The sequence below is a fragment of the Drosophila willistoni genome, chromosome 3R (genome assembly GCF_018902025.1).
Source record: "Drosophila willistoni isolate 14030-0811.24 chromosome 3R, UCI_dwil_1.1, whole genome shotgun sequence".
In the NCBI taxonomy this organism is placed as follows: Eukaryota; Metazoa; Arthropoda; class Insecta; order Diptera; family Drosophilidae; genus Drosophila; species Drosophila willistoni.
Genome location: NC_061086.1, coordinates 20675310 through 20700840, shown reverse-complemented (window position 1 = coordinate 20700840; position 25531 = coordinate 20675310). Strand labels below are relative to the sequence as shown.

The following is a 25531-nucleotide window of genomic DNA, read 5'->3' as shown; positions in this document are numbered from 1 at the left end:
ACTATACATAAACAATTTGTACATATGTATCTATAGGGAGTGATCATTTTTTGGGGGCCTAAACATGGCCATACATATTAGTAAGTATGTACACTAGATTAAGGCAATCTAATAATGATAAAGGATTATTAGGCGCTTATCTAACATGCGTTGAGGTCTTGGCTCAGTTGTTCGCCAGATATCAAACAAAAAAAAAAAAAAAACACGATGAGTACATTTGTTAAAAATACATGCGATCTATGGGAATCTACACAAATCCTTCTCTCCATCTCTCTTTATCTTCCTTTCTCTTCCTGTATGTTTTAGATTTTACCGTTACTTGTTCTTACAATGCCTTCGCTCTCACTCTCTCTCTCTCTCCCTTTCTCTCTTGCTCACATTCGCTTTTGTTTTTGCTTTTCCTTGACACTTTTTAAAATGTGTTCTCGATGTTGCTGCTTTGCTAGTTGTTGTTGTTGTTATTATTCTGCTTCTTCTCTCTTCGTTTTCTTCTTGTTCTTCTTCCACACATACGAATTGTTGTTATATTTTTTTTCGGCATTTTGCTTTGCTCGCTTGTTTGTTTTTCTTGTTTTTAAAGATTCCGCTTTGTATTGACATTCGTTTATTATTTTCCGTTCGCTTATGGCTGCGGGGAATGTGTGAGTGTGGGTGAGTGTACATGTACATGCACATATAGAAATGTATGTGTGTGTGTGCGAGTTTTGCTGTTGCTGTCATAAACAACACACGTGGTTGCATTTCTATCTTTCTCTCTTGCTCTCCCTCTCTCTCTCTCTCTCTCTCTGCCCTCTCTCACTGCACCTTTTCTTGATAAAGTGCGTGTGACTGGGTGGGCGGCTGTTTTTGTTTGTATGTATGTATGTATAAAACATATATAAATATGTATTATATGTATGTATGTACCGATGTTTCTGTGTCTGTATTTATAGTCATTTTCATAAACATTGCGGCAGATAAGCCCCAAAATGCTCACCATCTCTTTCCAACACACAGTTTACTATCCCACACTATTGTGCGTGGGCAATTTTTTTGTTCACTATTGAGAAAAAGTTGTTTAATAAGTTTTTTTTTCAAGAATTTGTTTAGCGTTTCGTCGTTGTTTTTGTATTTGTTTTTTTTCTTTGCTTGTTCAAATACATTTAATCGTTTGTACTTTTCGCCCGTGAATGACCTTCGAATGTCCTGATTTCGGTTATTTGTTTTGTTTTTAATTAGATTTTTACAAGTAACTTCCGTATGTTTAGCTAAACAATCCTTTACATGCCAAGAACATTCACATTCTTGTGATATAAAGCTGTGAAATTCAAAAGGATTTAAAGGATTTGATAAACCACAGTTTTCAGATTATTGAATTTGTATACATATTTGAGATCTTGTGACAACTTCATAAGTTATTAGTGATGCTAATTAGTTTAATATTACTTATTAGTTAACACCAAAATCCTCTTATCTCTCAAGGATTTCAATACTTCACACGGCTCTTTTATCTGTTGGTTTTGTTGTTGTGGTGAATGTGGAACGAACTACTTCATTATTATGAACAGCATTAACATGATGTAAAAATCGACTGTCTGACGCCGCCGCCTGCCGCCTGCCTCAACAGCAATAACCACAAAGAAACCAAAGTAAACCAACAACAATAACAACAACAACCACAACAAGAGAATAAGGAAAGAAGACGTTTTTATGATTTTATTTTAACTGTACTCGTAAATTTAGCGATTAGTGGCCCATCCATGCAGCCAGCCATCCTCTCTCAGCGCCTCTCAGAGCTTCCCCACCTTCTTCTTCTGCTTCTTCTTCTTTGAGTGCTTCACGCGCCGAACATTGCACAGTGGTTAAAGCTTGTCCAATTTTCATTTCAAATCAATATTGCTCTTTAAAATAAAGTTTCCAGTTCCACGGTGCGCCGTCGCTGTTGGCACATTTTTTTTTGTTCTCCTTTTTTGCGCTGTTCCTTTTAGCCGCCAACGACGACCAAGTCGAAGTTGAACTCGAAACTATAGCCGGCCGGGTAACCCTCCCCAAACAATGAGAGATAGCAGACAGTCAGACAGACAGAGACGGCAAGACGTAAAACTACTTCTTTCATCCAGAGCAAGAGTTAGCCTCGTATCCAAGCCCCTTGGCCCTCTGCCTCCCCCTACCCATTCGTCCCTTGGCATATCTCTTGTAGATATCTTCCCTTTATTTCGCGTAAGTGTGTGTGTGTGAGTGTGTCTTGTCGCGGCGACGCTTGGCTCTCTATGTCACTGACTGTCTGCTGATGTTTGCTTTTGCAACATTGTTGCATTATTTTTAGACACAATTTCCATGCTGTTCCGTGATGCGACGCGACGCGACGCTGACAATGCACATTGGGCTCAAAAGCCGTCGGTTCAAAAGTTATTTATGCACTTTAATTCCATTTTTTTGCTGCATATTTGTTTAAATCTTATGTAATGATCAAAATGGACAAGAAGCATGTCTGGAAATTGGTTGAAAATTCGATCATTTATAAATTTACAATTTGATATATCTAGCTAACTTATTGCCAAAAATTCAAAGATAATATTTGGAATTTACTAACGATAAAGTCGCGAAGAAAAGCGAAAAGAGGTGACACAAGTTTTCAAATTGGAAGATCCCTTGAGGAAGTGTTTAAATAGAAAGAAGAGTTCTACCGGAAGACTATACATATATTTAAGATAAGGTATTCTCTATTTCCTGATGATAAATATCTACAATTTCTTGACAGTGTGCTTGTTGATGCTTGGTTGGTTGGTTGGTTAGTTGGTTGGTCGTTAGTGTAGTAGTAGTTGCTTCCTTTTTTTCTCTTACTTTTTTTTTTGGGAGTTTCGTGAGGTAATTAATTTTAGTGCTGGTAGCTGTTGGTGGATGGGTTTGGTTTTGGGTTTTTGTTGCAAAATTTATGTATATATGTGTATTTATTAGGCGGCGGGCTTTAAATTTTAATGGGTTTTTAATTAGGCGGCGCCTTTTGAACAGCCACCAAGAGAGTGGAGCGCACCACACCACCTTCGGAACCTTCGCTTTAGTTATTATGAATTTCTTTTTTGTTTTTCTCCTTGTTTACTAAAGTATTGATGGTTGAGTGGCGTGTGGCGTGTGTGTAGGATTCGTGGAGGAGCAGAAGGAGGAGGAGGAGAGAGGGGAGTGGTTGTGGTGGTTGTGGTGGGAGTATAGTTTTTCCGTTCATTATTATTTGCTCACTAGGAAAATTTACTACACTATTACACTTACTACAACTAGCAAAAGTATTACACACATTTACAACTTTTTACAACCGCAATTGTAAAATTTTTATGGCCAACACCCTTACACTCATGCTGTCTCTTTCACTCGCTCAATGTGTTTTAGGCCTTCGTCCTCAGACTTAGTATATTTTGGTAGTCACTGTACCACATTTTTACAGCAACAACAACAAAAACGCGTCTCGTCCCAGACAAGGGCCAACGACATCAAGTCTCCCTCTCTTTCGCTCGCTCGCTCGCTCTCTCTCTCACACACACACACATTTGCTTGGGCCCCATTCATAAGCGATTGCGCTTTTTAGTCTGCAGTGTGAATGTGTCTGTGTGTGTGTGTGATGCAGTCGCAGAGCCCTGGCGCTTGCAGAAAATTTGGCGGTGCGGCGTCGGCGGCAGCGGCGGCTTTTTGCTTGCATGTGAGAATACAAATACAATTTCGCTTGTATTTGTATTTGCTCTCTCTCTCTCTGTCTCTCTGTCTTGCTCTTCTTGCACATGCGCTCTCTCTGCCGCGCCTTTTGTGGTTGTTGTCGTCGTTGTCCTTGTTTTGTTGTGTCTGGGTCTGTGCATGTTTTTATACGCATTGCCTTTTACATGTCTATCCGCAAAAAAAAAAAAAAAAACCCAAACAGACGCGCTGCCCTCCCTCCCTCTATATTGCTCTCTCGCTTGCTCTTTCATTGGCATACTCTTGCTCTCTTTTACGTTTAGACTGGGTTTCTTGTTTTTGTTTTCATACACATTCGCTTGCTGCTGCTGCTGCTGCTCATTTCACACATTACGCTTCGGCGTCATTTTTCGGGGTCAACGTCATCGAGTGCGTTCTCTCTCTCTCTATTTATGTGTCTCTCTCGGTATCTTTCAAGTCTGTGTGTGTGTGTGTGTGTGTGTGCATGTTTTTTTTTTTTGTCTTGACCAAAATAAATTTTAGCAAGCAAAAAAAAAACTGGTATTTAAATAAAAAAAAACAAAATATATATATACAAAAAAATTGCAATTAATTTATGTTTTTTTATTTGCTTGATTTCTGCAATGTTGTCAGTGTGTCTGTCTGTCTGTGTGCCTTTGGTAGAGAGAGAGCAAGCGAGGGAGTCGCCTTTGAGTGTGTGTGTGTATGTAAGGGCCATTTTAGTGTTGTTCCTTTTCGGTTTTTTTTTTCTGTTGTTTTTATTCCTTACACACATTATTTTGACTGCAATTTTATGAAAAGGTGTGGCGACTGTTAATATATTTTTGTGGTTAATATTATTATTATTATTTTATTTTTGCGGCTGCCGTTTGATGTAGCAATGTGTTTTTTTTTTCATAATAATTTCATTGTATTTCGGGTTACTTTTATTTTTTTTATTTATTTTTTTTTTTTGCTTTGGGTGAGATTTGATGTTTAAGTTTTGTCCCGTATTATGAGAGTTTTGCATTTGGCTGGAATTAAATTACCAAGCTTTATTTTTATTTTTTTTTTGCCTATTTATTTTTTTTGCAGTTTCAAAGGTTAGGCTGTACTTTTCTTTCTCAAAGTGCTCGAAAGTTGAACAAATGTTTTGGGAGAATTTAAAAAAACTAAAAGAATAAACTCAAACAATTTAATTGCATTTCTATATCAATTTCAACATATTATTCTATTCATTTTTTATATATTTATTGAAATGCCTAACTTATTCAACGTATGTCCATTGGTAAAATTGAAAAGGATATTCAAATTTTTGCATTTTCTACCTGTTCAAATCCTTTATATGAACCTTTTTTCAATTTGTTCTATTTACAGATTCACACCGAATATATGTATGTCCTTGAAATGAGAGATTTTATGGCATTCATGTGAAAAGCAGGTGATGAAAACGGCTAAAGTGAAAAATTATTGAGAAAATTCAATAAATATGGCGAAATGATAATCCACATGGAAGGCAAATTACTACTAGTCAAGAAGGAAAAGTGAAGTGAAGTGTGTGCAGAGAAAAGGAATAAGAAAACACGGAAAAGTTTAAAACGTGAAAAAAAATATACATATTTGACACGAGCAGAGCGGAAAAAGGCTCTCTAACGGTAGAAAAAGGATATCTATCTATTTGTCTAACAACAATTGCTAAAAGAAAAGTGCAACAACAACTGCAAAAGGAAGGAGGCAAAAATACAAAGACAAAGAAAATAAAACAACTTTATAGGTAAGCCGTCTTTGTTCTATTTTTATTTCTATTTTTTTTTTTTTTTTTGGTTTTGTCAGGAAAGGAATTTTTCTAAAAGAAAATTTATGTTGATTTGATTGACAATTTATTGCGGGAATGGTATGCGATATGGGGGATATCCGCATGGCCTAGTTCCAAAAAAGAATGAGAAAAACTGGCATAATAAATATTGTGAGGAAATTTTCTTCGGACCAGAAAAACAAGAAGAAGAAGAAGAAGAAGAAGCAGAAAAAAGGCAGGCAAAAATAAATGTGTAACAAATGGCGCGACGTCTGTCGCAATAAAAAATAATAACTTGGCGTAGGCAACACACAAAGCCCAGAACTCTGACCGACAGTCATCCAGTGAGTTAGTCACTCAGTCAGTTAGTCAATTGCAGCAGCAGCAGCAGACCCACTCACCGTCTGGGCATTTCACAGTTTTAGAGCACACAACACGAGCTGCCACACTTGAGACGACGCTTGATGAGCAGAAGTAGTAGTGGTTCACGATGATGATGATGATGATGATGATGATGACGAGAGTTCCAAAGGGGAAACTGGGCACGCGAGGGGTGGGGTGGGGTGGGGGACACTTAAGAGTCACACCATGTGGCATGTGGCATGCCATTGCAATTGCAATTCCACATTCTGAAAAAGGGGAATGCAGCTTTTAAACGGAAATATATATGTACATATGTATGTACTTGGAAAGAAACACTCACTCACAAGACACAAAATTCCCAAATGAGTAAGTCGTAAGCAGAGCAAGGATATTTATATTATACATAATTACAATTAAATTTATTAGTTACAATTTTCAATATGGTGAGATGGTTTAGGGTTGCTTTTCTTTATTTCCTTTCCTTTCCTTTCCTTTGGGTATACATAAACAAGAACTCAAGAACATAGATCCTCTAGTATCCTCATATATCATACAATAATCACAATAATATCATAAAATTTTATTACTAAAGCTTAATTTGATCAAAATGAATGGATCGAAAGAATTAAACTATATACATATGTATGTACATCCCTCTGGTTTTATATTAAAACTATAAAATCAAACAGAAGAGTTTCGAATGTCACAAAACAGATTTACGTTCTATAAATATCACGACCAAGTGTCCAGGCCTGCTTTTTCAATAATTGTAGCCCTGCTTTTATTACTTTCATTCAGTTTTAAACATGGATTCAATTTTCTTAATGATAAAAGCATATGCTGCACTTTATTTTGATGGATATTGTTTGATTGTGAGAATGAAATGGACTTTAGTATTTTTTTTAATTGAAGTTTTCTAAATAGCGAAGTTTTCTTCTCATTAAAATACCTTACATACTCAATTTTTTCATTTTAAACAATTTCCTATGAATTATTACTCCTTTTCTCTATTAAATGACGTCTTGCCTACTTGATGTTCCCTGTGATAAGATGTTCCTCCTTGGAGAGAAGAGAGAATGTGGAATGTCGAATGTTGTAGAAACTTTTCATGTCTTGATTGTGAGTGAGCGATTGCAAAGGATCGCTTAAAGTGTCATTCCGTCAATAGACGAGAATCCGTACCTACTTATATGGGCCCCCCATCCCCACAATACGTGTTTCCATCCCCAACCCCTCCCTTGCTTCTATTTTTGTGCTGTTCGCTTTGAATCGTTAGAGAAGAAAGCACGTGTTGGCTGTCAGTCATTCATTCAGTCAGTGATTGAGATAGCCAAAAGCGAACCTCTGTCCGTCCCCCCTTACCCATAAGTGAAACGCGTCCAACAGTCTCACAGGAATAGGAGAAAACGAAGAAGAAACAGAAGAAGATGGTGAATGGGGGTGGAAGAATGTGGAGGGAGGGGAAGGGGGAGGTCTAGGAGAGTGCCACAGACGCGCACATTCTGTCAGTTGCTCAATTAGACGCACTTCCGTTGCACACACACTTCCCAACCAGCCCCTCCCTTACTCCCTGCCCCCACATAGATCTTGTCACACTCTCTCTCTCTATGTGTGTATGTCTCTATGTGTTTTTCTTTTTCTATATTTATTTCCGTTTTGTGTGTGTGATTGATGGCTGACTGCTGTATGTACAGAGGACAATGGTAGGATGAGGGAGACGACGACGATGAAGAGGAGGAGGAGGAGGAGGAGTTGGTGAAGGGAGGGAGCAGGGAATATGTTGAGAGACCTCGTGTTGTTGTTTTAGTTGTTGTTGTTCGCTTAATGTCGGTTTTTATGTCTTTTTGTTGTTGTTGTTGGTGTATGATGTAACCAGAAATGAAACTGAAACGAAATGAAACGAAACGGAACAATGTAACGATTAACATTATATGTATGTATATACATATACAACACAAAAATTCATAAAAATAACAAAGTAAAGGCCCAAAAACGGAGTGCTGCTGCTGCTGCGGGTAGGTCCCCCCTCCTTCTCCCTCTCCCCATCCATATTCAACCATTCCATTCATTGTCGAGCCTAGTTCAGGCCACGAATGATTAATTACCACACCACATACGAAAAATATTCACCATCTCCCTCCCTTTCCCTCCCTTCCGCTGTGTTGTGTGTTGGTAGGGCGACCCGCTTTTAGCCGGAGACAGTTAACATGCCGTAAAATTTTTGTTGTCTCTCTCTCTCTCTGTGTGGACTTATGCTGCCTCATAAAGTAGTAGCAACAGCTGCAGACGCAACGTGAAGGGTGTAAAGTGGCGCTGCCACATTCCAATCTTTGACGACGACGACGACGACGACGATGCCGATGCCGAGGGCAGAGCTCGAAGAGACCTTCGATGTCTGTTGTTGTTGGTGGCCGCCGTTAAAGAATGCAAAGATGAAGCAGAAAGCTGCTGCTGCTGCAGAAGAAGATGACTGTGGAGTAGGAGATGCAATATCTTTTTGATTGGATGCGCCGCCGTCGTTTGCTTCATCAAAAGTATTTGGGAAGTTTTTGGCTTATTTCAACATTTCAAGAGAAGCGACAAAAGAGAATGTTAACTATGAAAGTTATGATTATGGAATTTTCTTTTCCTTTCTTCTTCTTCTTTCTTTTCTCAAGTTAAATTTTTGGAAAGCAAAAGTGAAACCATTTTAACAGTGGAATGGAATGGGAGAGGAGGGGAGGGAATATAGAATTCTTTTAATTGAAACTCCATTTCTAGATCGATTCATCTTTTGAGACTTGGATATTGTCAATGTCAATAGCAGCACAAGAAACATAAAGAAGAAGAAGAAGAGGAAGAGAAGCTCTAGACAAAAGTGTGACAGTTTCTATGGTCGTTTTTGTTTCTGGCCCCCGCCTACCGCTCGCCCGCCCTCGCGTCTATAATGATAGACGTACCCCGTTAAATATATGCACATAACTTAAGTGAGACTTTTGCTTGATTTCGTTGCATACACTTAACGGATTTATATACATACAAACACATACATACATATATATATTTGGTTTTATATCAATGTATTTTTACCTCACTACTAACTATTGCTATCCCGCTCTTGCTGCAAGTGATTAATGAGCCCAACACGGACAACAGATATTGCCTTGTATGGGGTTATGTTTTTGTGGTCGCCCCACTCCCTTCGCCTCCACCGCCTTCACCGCCGCCTTTTGGATGTATGGAAGTTTTGTCGAGAGACTTTTATGAGCAATTAAAAAACTATTACAAAGACTGACTGCGCCTCGGTTGCATTTTGCTGTTTTCTGGGTGTACTAGTGGTTGTGTGGATGGGGGAGGGGGGGAAGTGGGAGAAGGGGGTGCTCCTTTTGTTTGTCTTGTTGGCGCTTTTTATGTGAAACGATGACGTTTTTATGGCCGCCACACGACGATGATTTGAGTGTGTGTGTAAATGTGTGTTTGTGTGTGTGTGGGTCGAGGTCGACCTGCCAATGTCTCTCGATGTTGCGCATGCGTCCCTTACCCTTAAGAGAGAGAGAGATAGACACAGAGAGAGAGAGAAGAATGCGGAAATGTATTATTGTAGCATTATGTATGGGGTTGCACCCAAATGACACACATAAAAATTTCTTTGTTGGTTTTTAGTTGCAAATTAATTGATGGCCATTAAAAATTCGTTTTACTGTCTTTCGGACAAAACCAACAACAATGCTAGATAAAACCAAAAGATATGACCATAAAAATGGGGGTTACTTTTTGTTTTTTCAATTTACTTTTAGAACAGATGGAGTTAAGTTTTAGGTGATTTATTACTTTTGATATGAAGTGGTGTGTTATGCAGGATACTTTTCATTTTCTCCAACCACATATGTCCACAAGATCGTGTAGCAGAAGTAGTTGTCTATAGTTGATGGTTTTGGTGACTAAAATCGGTCATTTTGGAAAGGAGACACCCTTTTTGGTTGGTAAAATATACGTAGTTTCTGACAGGATCCTTTCAGTAATCGACACTGATCTATGACTTAAACTGAACTAATCCAAACAATAAGCTGTAAATATTACATTCTTTAACTCTATAAACCGTTACATACCTATATAAGTAATAGAATTGATCATTAGACTTTAAACAACCACAACAACAACAGCAAAAGAATTAGCTAGAGATCAGAACTAAGACAGTGGTGGTTCTTGATACAGATTTTGAGGGGGTCAAATTAGTTACAGGGGGGACATCGGTCTTTGTCGATCACTAAAGATCATGGTATATATACAGATATGCGTAATGCTATGAAAATGGGCGAAACCCATTGAAAAGGCTTAGAAATGACCTGTCGCCTTTTAACTTATTACCATGTTCTCCTTCAATCTGCATACTTCTTTCTTTTTCTACATTTTCATCTTTTTCTCATAGTCTTCTCAGTCTATGGATTGCCATGAAAATTATGTGTGTGTGTGTGTGTGTATTTCCATGAGAGTTTAGATTGGAATGCTGTTTATTGCATTTTTTAGCTAAATGTCGCCGCCGCAGCCGTAGCCGCAGCCTCCATCCATCGTCACCCATTGAATAAAGTGGAGAAAAAAAAATTTATATATGTATATGCATAATGACTGTGGTTTGTTCAAGTCTCACAATCACCCGGTGTGTGTGTGTGTGTGTATATAGTGTGTGTGTTGGCATTTGGAAAGTTAGTTGGCTGCTTTTTATAGCCCACAATCTGCTGCTTGCGGTTGTTGTTGTTGTTAGTGTATGTTTTTTGAGTCATTGTGTGGTGCGCCTGGTTTTGTTTTGCTTTTTTTTTGGATTTGATATTGCAATTTTTGCATCATGCATCCGGGTCCGGTTTGCTCTCGCGCAATACAATGCCGCCAAAGGAGACATGTTAATGCTGATGATGATGATGACAATAGTTGGAATGTGCTGTAAAATCTTCTATATAATCATTATCACACACACACAAATTCCAGACAAACAAAAACTAACTGAACTTGCGTCAAATGTTCCGGAAAATTGCGCGAAATATCAAATCAATTTATCTAGTGTAGAAAATTTGTAAAATGCAGAACAGATGACGCTTTTGCTTTTTGTTATATGCAGTTTGCTGACGCCAGCGATGACAATGCCGATGAGGACAAGAGACGTAGCCAATTCCGAAACAAATATGTATACACACACACACCTCATCATGTGCATTTGATGACGAGACAACCGACGACGTTGACGTCGACTACGACGACTGGGAACCCCCCCCTCATCGCAACCCTACAAATATCGTTGCTGCCGTTGCATTTTCATTGCTGTTGTTTTCATATCCAACCGAGCGCTAAATTTTGTTTTTTTCGGTTTTAGACGGCGCGTGAGTGGGCGTTACAATCTTACACCGCCCACCACCAACCCGCACTGCCACCTCAACCCGAAAACGTTGCCTCCGACAGAAAGGCAGAAAACACTCGACTCGACACTCGTGTGCAGACAGTTTGGGGGGAAACAAAAAAATGTTTTTAATTACAATCATTAGAATGAAATTGATCGTGAACTGAAACACGAAAATTAAATTAAGAAAATGCAATGTTTAGGAAAAGCAAACACCATGGCAAATAGACGAGATGAGCAGAAATAGAATAGCGATGGAAAAAACACCTTTCTGTTTAGTAGATATTTTAAATTTAGTTTCAAAAACAATGTTTAAAATTAAAATTTTTCGATTTTTTGGGTACAATGATGATGAGAATGATTAGAGAAATCAGATCACAGGATTCATTTCTAAATTCGGTCCATTTTTATATCAAATGAAATGAAATCATTTTGTTTCTCTAGAACTATTTAATTGGAAATGACTCAAAAGTGAGAATAAAGGAGAGAAAAACAAAAAAGAGAGACAGAGATATGTATCTTTTACAATAAAGAATGTCGGTCAATTCAACCGATGCTTTTTGATTTCTGTTTTTGAAATCATGTTTATGATTCATTTAAATAAATGTATGTAATACATACAAATGTGCAGAAAAATATAAACAAATTACTCACATTATGACTCAAATAAATATTTAAGCAAGTAAATGATGACAGAATTTATTTTGTTATTAAAAAATTTAATTTATATTTATGTTTTCGCACAACATATTTCGATATTAAGACAGACCAAGCTAAAATTTGAGTAGTAAAATTTTATTTAAATTTAGTTAGATCAACCCTGACATGCTTAGAACACTTTAATTTGTTAAATTTGCATAAATAGGCTTACAATTAGAAATAGATAACATTAGGAATACTTATTTTAGAATTATATGCTCTATTAAATAAAAGCAATACTAGAAATGTATTTGTTAATAAAAAATCATAGTAACAACAACAACAATAAAGCTAACCTAAGCCCATAACTAATGCAAAATAAAAAAATAAATTATATTCTCATAAATAAAAAAGAAAAAAAATTATTTGTCAGAAGTGGGATTCGAACCCACGCCCTCAGAGAGGACCAGAACGCTCATACGCACTTTCGTTCAGAAAGCAAGACTGTGAAAATCTTGAGTCTGGCGCCTTAGACCGCTCGGCCATCCTGACATGTGGCCAACAGCGTCGATTTATACCAATATGTTTTCATGAGATTCAAAACAAATTCGAAAAACATAAAAAAAAGGAAAATTCTTAAGGGAAAAATGTTTTTCTTTGGGCATTTTTAAATTAATTATAAAACTACTTAAAAGAAAAATCTTGTATAACTTTTTCCATAGATTTCGAGATCATTGTACTCGTTTTCGGTTTGGGTTTCTTTTTTTTTTATATATTTCAATATTGAGATCTTTTGTAATTTATTATCTATTCAGTGAATTCGTGTGTATATGTGATCCCTTTTTAATGATCACATTTTTTTTTCTTTTTCTTGTGAAGAATTAGCATTTTGCTACCCTTAAGAATAATTACAGGGGGTTGTTGTTGCTCTCTAACCCCATCCTCTAGGCGAAACTCGAACCGGAACCCAAAACCCAAATTATTAACAACTTTAACAATTATCTTATATGTATGTTTTTTCTTTGGACTGGTCTGATTGTTTTGTTGGCTGCTTGTCTTTGTCTGTCGTTGTTGTCTGGGTGTCTGGTCCGATTGCTTGAGAGATCTTGTGATCATCTGTCATTACAAGAGCTACACAAACTGTTCTTGTTGTTGTTGTTTACGTTGTTTTATGTAGATTTATTTTTGCCTTGCAACTTAAACGCACAGACATTTAAATTTAGACCAGGCGATCATCTAATGGCCTCGTCCGTCGGGTTGCTCTAGGCGGCGGCCTGCTGGTGCTGGGTTGAATTTTATTGGTTTGGTTTCATTTCGTTACGTTTCGTTTCGGTTTCGGTTTGGTGGTGGTGTCTGATCGTCTGCCCTGCAATTCTCAGACACATAGCCAGCCGGCATAGATATGTATGTATATGTATTTAGAGACTCACATGGACTTCTCACATGGTATCCGTGTCTGAGTCTATCCGTCGAAGTGTCTCGCCAAAATGCCATTGCTTAATGTGTTGTTGATCTTCTCGTTGTTATTGCTGTTATTGTTGTTGCTGTTGTTGTTGTTGCCCTCTTCATGTGACATAAAAAGTGTGATCGATGTAAATCTTGCGACTCAGCTGTCGCCAGTTTCTTCAGCTTCTTATCCCACCCTTTGTTCTTCTTCTCATCATACCTCTCTTTTGCCCCTCGTGTTCCATCGTCCTTGTCCTCCCTCCCTAATATTGTTGTTGCTGTTGTTGTGTCTGCTGATCTTTCTATTTTATTTTTATACCACGTATTCGCATTAGATACAAAAGGGAAAAACTGGGCGATTGGCGGGGGGGATGATAAGTCTTTAGAGAGGGCGTCGGCGGTCATCTAATCTGATTTAGTGAGACCAAAACAACAATAAACCTGGACTTTAATAGGAAGAAGAAAAACAACCAGGGAAGGGTTGTTGCGGTCGATCTCCGTGTCGTACGTGTCGATTTATGTTTTGAGCTGCTTTACGGATTTAAGAACTTTGCTGTTGTTATTATTATTATCGATAGACAAAAAAAAAGAAAAGAAATACTTGAAAAAGTTATCGATACGTCTACTAGGTAGCATTTTAGTCTGATTCAGATTCTGATTCATAATATTGGTGAGGGAAATCGGTCATTAGATATCGAATTTTGACCTCTTTCATAGCTAAAATAGAGATTTTGAGTAATATCCCTCATTTTAAACCCAGAAGATCTGCCACTGACTGGTAACTAACTATTTTACTTACATATATCTGGGATTCACGAATTTTTCGACAGTTTATTGCATACTTTAAGGGCAAATTATCCCAATTCTCACATCCTTAGATCTGTTCTTTGGATTTGTTCTCATTTGGTGGCGATGACATTACAAATTCTGATAGAATCAAAACCGGAAGAAGAAGCGTATTCATCTATTCGTGTTGCGCATTAGATTTTTTTTTGTTTTTTTTTTTTGTTGTAGTTTTCTTTCCTTGTTCTCTTGTGTTGATTTTTCATGTTGTTGTTGTTGTTGTCCCATTCTATTTTTATTGTTGTGTTGCTCTTGTTATTACGTATTGTAAAAATTTACGTCGTCTTTATTTTATTTATTTGATTTTGTTGTCTAATTTATTTCTATTTCTATGTCTGCCCCGTCCTACTACAACGTCTCTTTGTCGTTCATGTTGTCATTGTCGTTAGTCCGGCGGGACGGTAGGCGCAACAGGCACACACACACACACACACAGATTAAGCAACAAAATTACCATAAATGTCATTTTGTTGTGTGTGTGTGTGTTGTGTGGTGTGTGTACTTTTTAAGTGTGTTGTAATACCCATTTAATTGTAATACAAATATTTTTGTAACCATAAAATCTAAGGAAATTGCTCTCCATTCTCATTTCAATCTGCCAGATGAGAAGAAGATACACAACACAAACGCAGAGACAAAGATGATGATGATAAAGATGCGAGTAAAACAAAATTCCACAGCTTCTAAAACCACACAAAGATGGGGATAGAGAGAGAGAGCACAAGTAGAGAACAAGATCCCCCTAGCTTCCTCGCTCGCTCTCATTGACTATTTAAGCTTACCTCACAAGCTGCCTCTCTTTGTGGATCTGTTTCACACACGCACACACACACAGAGAGATAATGAATGACATAAATGAAATTTAACATGAATGAAATTTTAATTTTTGTTTTTAATCACAAAAAAATACCTGAATATTAACTAGATTTCACGACATTCTCCTTTGTGTATATGTATATAAAGCACAAGCATTGGAGCATTATTCGTTCATAAACTGAAACCATTTTTAGTGTTACATACTATCCCGATTATTGGCCAGCTACTACTACACTAACTTTGGCAAAGCGGAAATAATATGTTGATTAGAAATCGTTGGAGTGGGAAAACTAGTTCCAAAAGTCATTTGACACATTGTATTTGAAAAAAAGAAAAGAAAAACAAAAAAACATTACGATAAACGAGCTTAATGAAATAACAACAAAAAACAGCTTTCAGTCAATTGAAATGTCGTAAACCTAGCCTACCTGGCTTTAAAAAGAAGTATTATTAAAAGTGTATAATAGATTTTAAAGACCTTTAAAAACGACAAAATAATAAAATAAAAAACTAAAAATATAATAAAATTAGTATTCAGATGAATAGGTTTTTTCCATTCCTAGATCTATCATATTATTTGGTTTTAGTATCAACCTCTAGTTCTCTCTCTCTCTCTCTCTCTCTCATGCTTAGCTTGCTCTCTAATTTTTAGGATGCTTTGATGTCTGCATGAGCTTTGGTATCTTTTTATTGTTGTTGTTTGATGGTAATTGTTGTTGTTGTTGTTGCTCTTGCCATCAACATTCTTGAGCAACTCTACAAGGCTAGACTTTATTAAAAAGCCTAGTCAAACGAAAAAAGGATCTGCTAAGCTTTTAGATTAGCATACGAGACGATAAAGTCTAACTAACTTTGAACCTAATTACAGTTCAGGACAAACAACACATTACAATCAATTACATATTGTTCTAAAATTTCGTCAAGTTAAAGGACCAAAAAAATAATTGGAACCTTCAATTGTATACAATTTGATATCTAAAGCTAAATTAGTCATTTGTGTTACAAGGCTGCTTAGTTTTACATTTCAATAAATTATGAACTAATTTTAGCTGTTAACTTAAAATTGAAATATTTCTAGTACAGGATCATTCTCTAAACGTTATAAGTGTTTCGATTTATAAGAAATACATATATCTAATTTTTAAAGATTATATATACATAAGGCTAAGGAGGAGATCTTTAAACAAAATCTCACTAAATTACAACTGAACATTCTAATCTAATTGATGTCGTCTTGGAATAGGGTATCATAGTGATTGTTGTTGTTGCTCTCATTTCGTTTCTCTTGAGATAGTTTTTGTTTTGTTTTGTGAGCATAAGAGGTAGCCGAAGCAGCAGCAACAACAACAACAACAACAGAACATAACATCCATGAAGAAGAAGAACAAGAAGCAAAAGGAGGATGGAAAAAAAAGAGGGAAAAAACAATATTGTGTCTTGTTTATTGCTTTATTTGCGGCATTTTGTTTTGTTTTTTGTTGTTTCTTTTTTTTGTTTTGTTGTCTTTGCTCTTGATTAGGTTCTTTTGTGCCACTTCTTGCTGCTGACTGCTCTGTTGGCGCTTGTGTCCCTCTGTCGAGTTGAGTTGAGTTGAGCTTGAGCTTGAGTCGCCGCGCAATGTCGAGAGCCGGACTCTGTGAGCCATAGAGGTGCAGATGAGGAGGAGAGCAGAGGAGTGGAGGGAAGAGGAAAGGGAAGGGGAAGGGGAAGGGAAAGGCGGCTAACGGAAGGGGCGGGGTGGTGGGGTTGGCGCTCTGGGGCGCTGCTCAGGCAAATGTGAAAACAATTTAAGCGGAACTTAATAGCTTAACAACTATTTTAGCTCTGTTGTTGTTATTGTTGTTGTTGTTGCCTTTTTGTATGTATTTATATTGTTTTTATGTATTTTTCCGCCATTTGTAAGAACTTATTGCGTTTCATTTTATGCTGCTCTTACGATGTGTCTCTATCTCACTATGACACACTCTCTTTCTCTCTTTCGCTTTGTCTGTCCCCCACTTGTCGCTTGTGGTGGCGAAGTTTTCTCGTTGTCAATGCTTTCCAATCAAAAATTAAATCAAATTAATTCATTAAATACAAATAAATGTTTCATAAATCACAAAACAACAACAAACAAACGAACCCCACACACAAAAATCACAAAAAAAAAAGAAAATCAAAATCAAAATAAAACCAAAAAGAAAATAGAATTCAAGTGAAAGAGAAGAACAAAATAAAACATTTACTTTGGTGATTCTTTATCTTTTTCCTCTCCTCTCTGCTCTGCTCTGCTTTGCCATCTGCTGGCTGCTTGGCGCCTGCTTTATGTGCGGCGCGGGGTTCAATGGCAAATGTCAAAAAAATTTGACAAGCCATCGAGAGAGGGCATTGGGTGGGTGGGGGGAGGGGTGATGTGAGAGGGAGATGGAAAAATGTTAGGGCCAGAGGAGATTATAACAGATCTAAAGCTAAATTGATAACGAAACGAGCTACTTTTTAAATAAAATGCATTAAAATTTATAAAATTAAAAATGACATTCACTAATAAATTATTCATTATCATATATAAAATGTTTTCAAGCATTCGAAAATGGAATTTTTAAAATTACCTAAAAATCAAAGAAAACTTATTTTAAGTAAGGCAAAACGATTTGGATTATAATTCTAGTAATTTAGAGATTCTATCAAAAGTAAACTGCTTTTATTGATTAACAATTTCCAACAAAAACAAAAAGGGCTGCCAAATGTGTTTTCTTTTGGGCCTAAATACCTCAATGAACTCATTTTCTTCTGACGAAGATGAAGAGGGGGTGGTGGGTGTCGGTCTTACAGAGTGTGGAAACGTGCTTATCATTGAAAGTCATAACCTGCATATCTCAAAAAAAAAAAAAAAAAAAATAGGGCCACATATTGGTGTAAACAATAACTCATGCCATACACACAGTGGGTTAATTGGGGGAGTACCAGACCGTATGAGAGGGAAGCCAGGGAAGGGGACCCATTTGATGGGTCTCTGAATGAAAGCCATATTACACACACGTTCTCCCTATCTCCCTTACTCGGGTGTCTGTGTGTGTGTGTGCTTACAAATTTCATTGATAACTTCAAATACAAAATGAAACTAAACATTTCACCACACTCAAAAAAAAAAAAATTGGGCTACAAAAGTAAATACTCAATTTTTCAGTCATAAATAATATTAATAAGACCCTAGTGGACCCTCATGACGTTACGTGATGCATGGAGGTGAAGAGAGAGAGAGAGATACAAAATCTTATCAAAACCAGTAAATTTTTATTTGTTTTCCTCTCATTTATGTATATTATTTATTTTATTTATAAAAAAGTTGTTTAGCAACAAAGTTTCAAACACTTAAAAACGTATTTCAAAAGTAAATAGAGATTAAAGTCGAAAACCTAACTAACAACGACTAGCCGAATCCGAAATACACTTAACTTCTTGAGATAATGGCCTAGAACAGAATAGAAAGTAATAATAGAGAGTTGCATTTGGGCCAGAGAGATAAAGAAGAGAAAGTACCTTGTGTAAGGGTATAAAATGAAAACTGAACCATTGAAAATTAAATTTCATTCACTTCTATTACGATTCATTCACATGCATCGAAGCGCCAATAGGGAGAGAGTGAGAGAGAGAGAGAGAAAGAGAGAGGGAGTAAGAGAGTTTCTCAAGTTGCTTGCACATCTTTAGCCCCTCTTTCTCCCTTTCATTCTCTCTCTCTTTCTGGTGTGTTTACTTATTTCTTGGTATACATATTTAACACCTTTCGGATCACAACCACAAAAATTTCAATCTTAACCACAAGACAAACCACACTGCAGCAGCAACAACAACAACAACAACAACAACATTTCAACATCAGCAACAATACAGGATTTCGATAAAGATTTCAATGTATTTAACTTTCAAGACACCCCCTCCCTCGTCTCTTCTAGCCCCCTTCCTTCTTTCTCTCTAAAACAGAAAGGGAAAAATCCAAGCAGCTCACGCGCTCAATAAAAATAATCTTAATCGCAATCTAAACTAACTAAACTATTTATAAACGATTTTATTTTATTCTGTACAAATTGTTGTTATTTCTATTTCTGTTTCTATTTTTTTTCCACTGTTTATTGCAAGTGATTTTTTTTTTAAATTTGCGAAAACATTAATAATACAATAGAAAAATAAAATATTAAAAAATGAAATATTAACAATATTTATAAGCAAATACTGAATAATTTTGAAGTCTAAGGCTATGGACATTGGATCAACTAGAACTAACAATAAGATTTATTGAATGTTTTACGATTTACTATAAAATATTGCATTTTCAAAATGTTCTTAAATTTCTTTTTGGCACAAAAGGAGCTGGACCAAATTATACCCAAATTTATATTAAAGCAGGGGGGAGGATGGTCACAGTAGCAGGAGGGGGTGAGATGGCTATTTATGTACAGTTAAATGAAAATTGATGAATCAATCAAGGCATACATTTATGTTTTTTTTTTTATCAATTTGACAATTTTTTCTCCCGTTTCGATTCATTGCGGTTTTTTTTTTTTGATTTTTTGTTTGAGTTATTTTTACACTTTGAGTTCTGAGAATTTTCAGTTCTGGAGGAATGTCGTTTCAAATGGCGATTAGAAGAGAGAGGTTCCTCCTCATACATACATAAGTAGAAACGAGACGCACAATGAACAAAAACAGGAAATGACATCGTATATAACTCATAGCATATATGTATGTATTTATTACTCATGGTAGGAGACCTAAAGTAACCGCAGTAAGTAGTTTGTAGTACTAAAAGAACAATGTATTTACTTGTTGTTCTTAGGAATGAAATATGATGTTTGCTAGAAAGAAAAGAGAAGTAAATTCGAAACAGTTTCAATATAAAACGATATGATACTCCATACTACATAGTAAAATCGACGACCACCTGTCGTCGTCGACGTTCGCCCTCATTGTTGGCGGTACAAATCAAATAAAATGTATTTACCTACTTCATCATCAAATAGAGATTATTATTATTATTAAGAACTTAACTTTAAGATCGATATGTTTTTCAAAATAATTGTGGTAGGGGAAACACACACAGAACGGATCGTTTGGCTTGGGTTGAACTTTCGACTTGGGAATATAACGGTCGGTCGGATCGGTCAGTAATCGAATTGGTTGGTGGGTTGGTTGGAGGGTTGGTTGGAGGGTTAGTTGGGTTCTCGGGGTCTTATCTTGTTATTGTTATTGTGAAATTCAATGCCTCTGGCCGGCCTAACCCTAACCGATCGAGTGAATTATAATTCATTGAACAAATATGCGACAATAACAACAAGTGTGTGTGCATATGGTGCATGCGTGAGTGTACGTATGAGTGTGTGTGTGTGTGTGGTATTTGTAGTAAATACAACTGACGCGAAGGGGGCCAACAAATGCACGAGGCTGATAAAAAACTCAATGAAAGGAGAACGTGCATGGCGCGTTTTTTACCTCACTGTATTTTCTACTTTGTATTTCTATCTCTATCTTTATCTACGAACTGAAACTAAGCCAACAGGCGTCAGTCAGTCAGTCACTTAGTCGGTAGTAGTCAGTCAGTTAGTCAGTTAGTCAGTAAGTCAAACAGTGATGGGCAATAATAACAAATATAATGATAAATAAATTCTATTATAGACGTGACTTGCGACTTGTCACAAGACTCCTCCTCTAGCATTCACCTTGTTGTTTATGCCATTGCCATTTCACTCATGTGATGACGGACAAACGAACGAACGAACGACCGAACGTTCGAACGGACGGACGGACGGGCAGACAACGTAAAGTCTATTGAAGGAACGGAAGGGACCCCTCCTCCTGCTATCGTACATACATTTTCATAGATCTCTCGTATCTCTATATATGTATGTATGTAGGTATATAAATAGTGAAAGTAATCTGTGTCTAGTGGAATTTTAATTGGCATTTTAATCTATATACTAAATATTCACTTGAATTTTGTTTTTCTTCTGTTTACCAATTCAAATTGAAAAGCAAACAAATTGTTCGTCAATCGATTGATTTTAGAATGAAAGTTAAGCGCAAACTGGTTTAATCTGCATAATTTTTGCACATTATCTAAACTACTCAGAGTAATCAGGTGAGATACTTTTTTTTTTTGTTTTTTTTCTTACGGTACATATGGACTTAAGAGGTGGAAGTTGTCTAATCTAATTAGTTCTTGGCCACATTTTTGTGTATTCAACAAACCAAAAATTAGATTTGTCTTTAATGGTTTTGCTGCTTTAAACGTATTTTTTAAACGTGGCTTGTTCCTTTGTGTTTTTGGCCAGAAGGTTCTCAATCTTTTCTAAAGTTTTCTTTCGAAGGACCTCTTCTTATTTTATTTCTCAGGGAACATTGCCATTGTATAGATAAACTTTAAACTTCTAACTCCAAGAAGCCCAAGAATAAGATCTTTCAATAAATTTTAATGCTAAAACTATTATCTTTGCCTGAAACATTACAAGTTTTTAATGTTTTGATATCATTTTGAAATACGAATGAGCAGAAATCATATCCTTTTACATATGAACAGATGTGATTTTCAGGAGATTTTCAGGAGAAAGTCAAATTTTGATTTCAAATTCATGTCTTCATTTTCGGAATGAAATTTTGCAATTGACATTAAAATTTAAGGAACTTTTCCTTCCTGCCTTTTCCTAAAGCCTTTTCCCTCACATAAATTTGATGAAATGGCAAATTTTGGATGAAATTTATATAGACCTCTTGCTGGTCATTTGTCAATCGGTATGGAAATCACAGTATTAACTTGTTATCGTTATCGCATCGCTCTCATCGCTAGTTGGTCTATGTATTTGTATTCACGCACGCACCGAGTAAAAGAGATCGGTCAGGAGGGGATGGGGAGGGAGCGGGAGGGAGCATTATGTATTTTTAATCAGTCTATACCCCAAAACCCATCACCTTCTCCTGTTATATGTGTTATTTGTCGACACACAAGCAACGTTTGTTGCGTTCGGTTGCTCTGTTTTTTTTTTTTTGTTTTATGATTACTATTATTTTTCTTTATTTTTGTTTTGGGTCTTATTAGATTCTCGATATCGGCCATGATAATATTTGACGGGCGGTGTAAAAATGTCGTCGATATTGTTTGTTGTCGACGTCAACACCAATGTGGCTTGGAATTTCCGTGCTGTCCGTCCGTCTTTGTGGCTGTTCGGTCTACTGATGGCTGGAGTTGAGCTATGTGTGGAATGCCCAAACTAACTGTGTGTGTGTGTGTGTGTTTACTATGTATTCATTTTGTATGTGCTCACGTATCAAAGTTAATTTCTTTTAGAGCAACGCGCACTGGCATTTCTATTCATGGTTTTTGATCGTTTTTTTGCTTTTTGCAGGTGTCTCATGTAATGGGTGACCGGGTAGTAGTAACTCTTCCTCTTCTTCTACACACGCACTACCAATCTGCTTCTTCTTCTTGGTTTAGTCTTGTGTGTGTTTTATGGTTCTTCTGTTCAAGAATGTGTTCAGTTGTGCGCGGTTTATTTATTTATTTTATTTTTTTTTCTTTTTTTTTTGGGTTAATGAAAATTTTATTGGAATTTTTCTTGACGTTGATTTTTGTGCGGCCTTTTTTTTTGTTGGTTTTTTTTTGTTTTTCTTTCTCTGTTTCTCTTCACTGTGCGTGTTTCTTCTTCTTTCGCCCTGTTTTACGAGTTTATGAATGGAATATACATGCATTTAAGGCAAATAAACAACTAAAACCCAGACAGAAGTGTCATTGAAATGCGACTCAATAAACAACTCAACAAAAAAAAACACACACACTCACACACACGCACACAACAATGAAAATGTTGGAAAAAGAGATCAGCAGCAGTAGAGGAGAGGAGGTGGCAGTAAGAGGGCGAGGCTTCTCCACAGTTGCCATTATTATTAATATAATTTATTTATTTAATCATTGATTCGTACATTTAATTTACAAATGATTCATTCATTCCATTGAGCCACATACAAACATTCCATGCAATCATTTATCTTATCTTAGATACATTGTATACAATAATTATTAATTTATGCATTGAGCCAATCTTTTTCATCAATTTTTGAAACGCTCAATTAGAGATTTGTCTCTCCAATAGACTAATTACAATGAATTATTTATTGGAATTGAAAATTTAATGATTTCTTTTCAAGATTCCATCAAACTAGAAGATAATTTTCTTTCAAATCTATGAACAACATGTGGTATGAGTGATATTTTGCAGTACAATACTTTAACGCTTTTTGTTTGTTTCTTATTGTTGAATGATCCATTCTTCATTACGTTATTTTGTTTCTTTAAAAATTACCAATTAAAATTCAAGCTTTAAATGATTTCATTTAAATGAAGAAATTATTAAGCTATGGATGGATTAATTTTATGTAAAAACCCATTGTTTTTTAGAAAATGTAATTTACTTTAACGACTATTGGAGGGGGAAACCCACCCAACTTTAAACAGAAAGTGAAAGAAGAAGAAAACAAATGAGGAAAATTCAGAATGCAAGCAATGTCGTCTTTGGATTCCGAAGAAACTTAACATTCCAGGGAAGAAAGTGAACTAATATCATTATCATCCACAGAACTGCCAACAATTTGTGGGCTAATATTGATTTAGTTTTAGGTTAATAGCGATAGCAATTCTTTATAATAATGATGAAATGTAAGTGAACACACAAAACACACAATCGCGATCACGTGACACGTGTCAAAGCTCAACAAATGAGGCAAATCTAATGTATGTATGTATGTATATACATATATATATTTGGTTTTGGGGGTCCGTCACAAACAACAGCAAAATAAAAAACTAACACAAAACAGCGACTCTTTCACATTTATTTATCGCAATGGCGTCACATGGCTTATCTATCTGGTGGTGATGAAGATCGGGGGGAGGGGCAAGTAAAAACAAAAGCAAAACTTTCTGCTGCTGCTCTCCTCTATCCATCAAACTACCAATATCACAAGTTTTAACTATAACTATACATACATAAAGATGTATGTGTGTGTGTGTAGGTACCTTCAAATGTTACGTATTTTTTTTTTTTTTAACTATTTAACTTTGAAAATTATTTCAAGTCATGGCCTGAGATTCGTGTGAAAGATTACGTTTGGCTGAAACGGGCACATGTGCTCTGGGCCTCACTCTCTGACTTTGTGACTTGACTCTCTCTCTTGTTGACTTAACAAAAATGACAACTAGTCCACACGGTCAACATCGTTTTCGGAATTATGAAATTACAAAAGCAAAATGAAGTAAAAGTCATGATGACGACGACGACGACAGCGACGACGACAAGTAAGCCGCAGGTGCTTCCCCTTTTACCCCTCCTCCTCCTCCTCCAACTCAACTCTTTCATTCTTCTGTGTATAAATTAAATCTATATCTATATTAAAATATTGATTTAGCAAATTTAAATGATGCCAATGAATTATTCTAGATATTTGTTGAGTTTAATCATATTGAAACCAGTTTTTTTTCTTTTTCTAAATAACAAAAAAACATACCAAAAATTCTTCATGCTTACAGCAAAGCGAGAAAGTAAGCCTAATAAATATAATTTATATAAAACCAGACCAAAATCAGATTCAATTAAGAAATTTATAACAAATAAATACAAAAATACATTTGTATGTGTATGTGAAAGGGTATATATTCCAGGTTTTCTTATTCTTTTGCTTTTGTTTGTTTTGTAGACAATGAAAGAAAAATAAATCTATAAGCCTGATGAACGGTCAGACTTTTAAGATACCCTGTAAAAATTGAGCTAAGAGGAATTGTTTCTTAAAGATGTTTTTGGAATAGACTAAGCGATGTTCCTTAATGTCCTCCTGATGAATTTGGAGTTGGTTCAAATGATTATTATTGTGCCTTATATACCCTTTTATCGCTGACTGATGTTTAACAGGGTTAACAAAACTTGCCCAGTGGCGGATTTGGAGCATAAGAAATATTTCATGCATTGGTTGGTCGTGTTGTTGTAGTTCTTGTTGTTTTTGTTGCTGGCTTGTTGCTGCTCTTTCTTGATTGGCAACTTTGTGGCCGGATTGGAATGTTGTTGGCTTTTTGGCCGCGGCTCTTTGGGTCGTTTGCGGTTGTTGTTTTCTGTTCTCTGTTTTTGTTGCTGTTGTTAAGTTCTTGTTGTTGGACCGTTATTGCGTCAATGCCATCGTTAATGTTTATATTATTATCACTATTATTATTATTATTATTGCTCTATTGTTTTCCTGACCATGAGAAAATAATGAAATGAATCTTTATATCCCTTTAGCCAAGGCGCCTGCATAAATTGCCAATAATTGTTGATAAATTCGAAAGGAACTACTCCTTCCTGTTTCCTTCTCATTTTGTCAATAGTTTCAAGAGTTTTGCCGATCCTTGCCAGGTTCTTTTTTGATCTTGACTGATCTAGTAATTGTTTATATTAATTAAATTACTACGAAATTAAATTTAAAAAGATTTCTCAAATTGTATTAAACGATAGAGAATCAAAGGACCCTTTAAACTAGTCCTAGAGAAAAACTCTAAAGAGCGTCGTCATTATCGTTTTTTCTATTCCACTTGCAGTTTGGATTTCTATGCAGTTGAATCTCCTCTT

General features: G+C 36.1%; 1 long non-coding RNA gene and 1 other non-coding gene across 2 annotated transcripts in view; one reads left to right on the top strand and one right to left on the bottom strand.

The window, feature by feature from the left end:
* LOC124462112 overlaps positions 1 to 25531 on the top strand; it is a 30965-nt gene that overhangs the window by 2380 nt on the left and 3054 nt on the right. Inside the window, exon 2 of the long non-coding RNA XR_006955384.1 lies at positions 5020 to 5416. This is a non-coding gene — a long non-coding RNA (uncharacterized LOC124462112). The remainder of the gene's footprint in view (positions 1 to 5019; positions 5417 to 25531) is intronic.
* Trnal-caa lies at positions 12235 to 12359 on the bottom strand. The gene is made up of 2 exons: positions 12322 to 12359; positions 12235 to 12279 (listed from the first exon to the last, which is right to left on the bottom strand). It is a non-coding gene; the product is annotated as a tRNA-Leu (tRNA).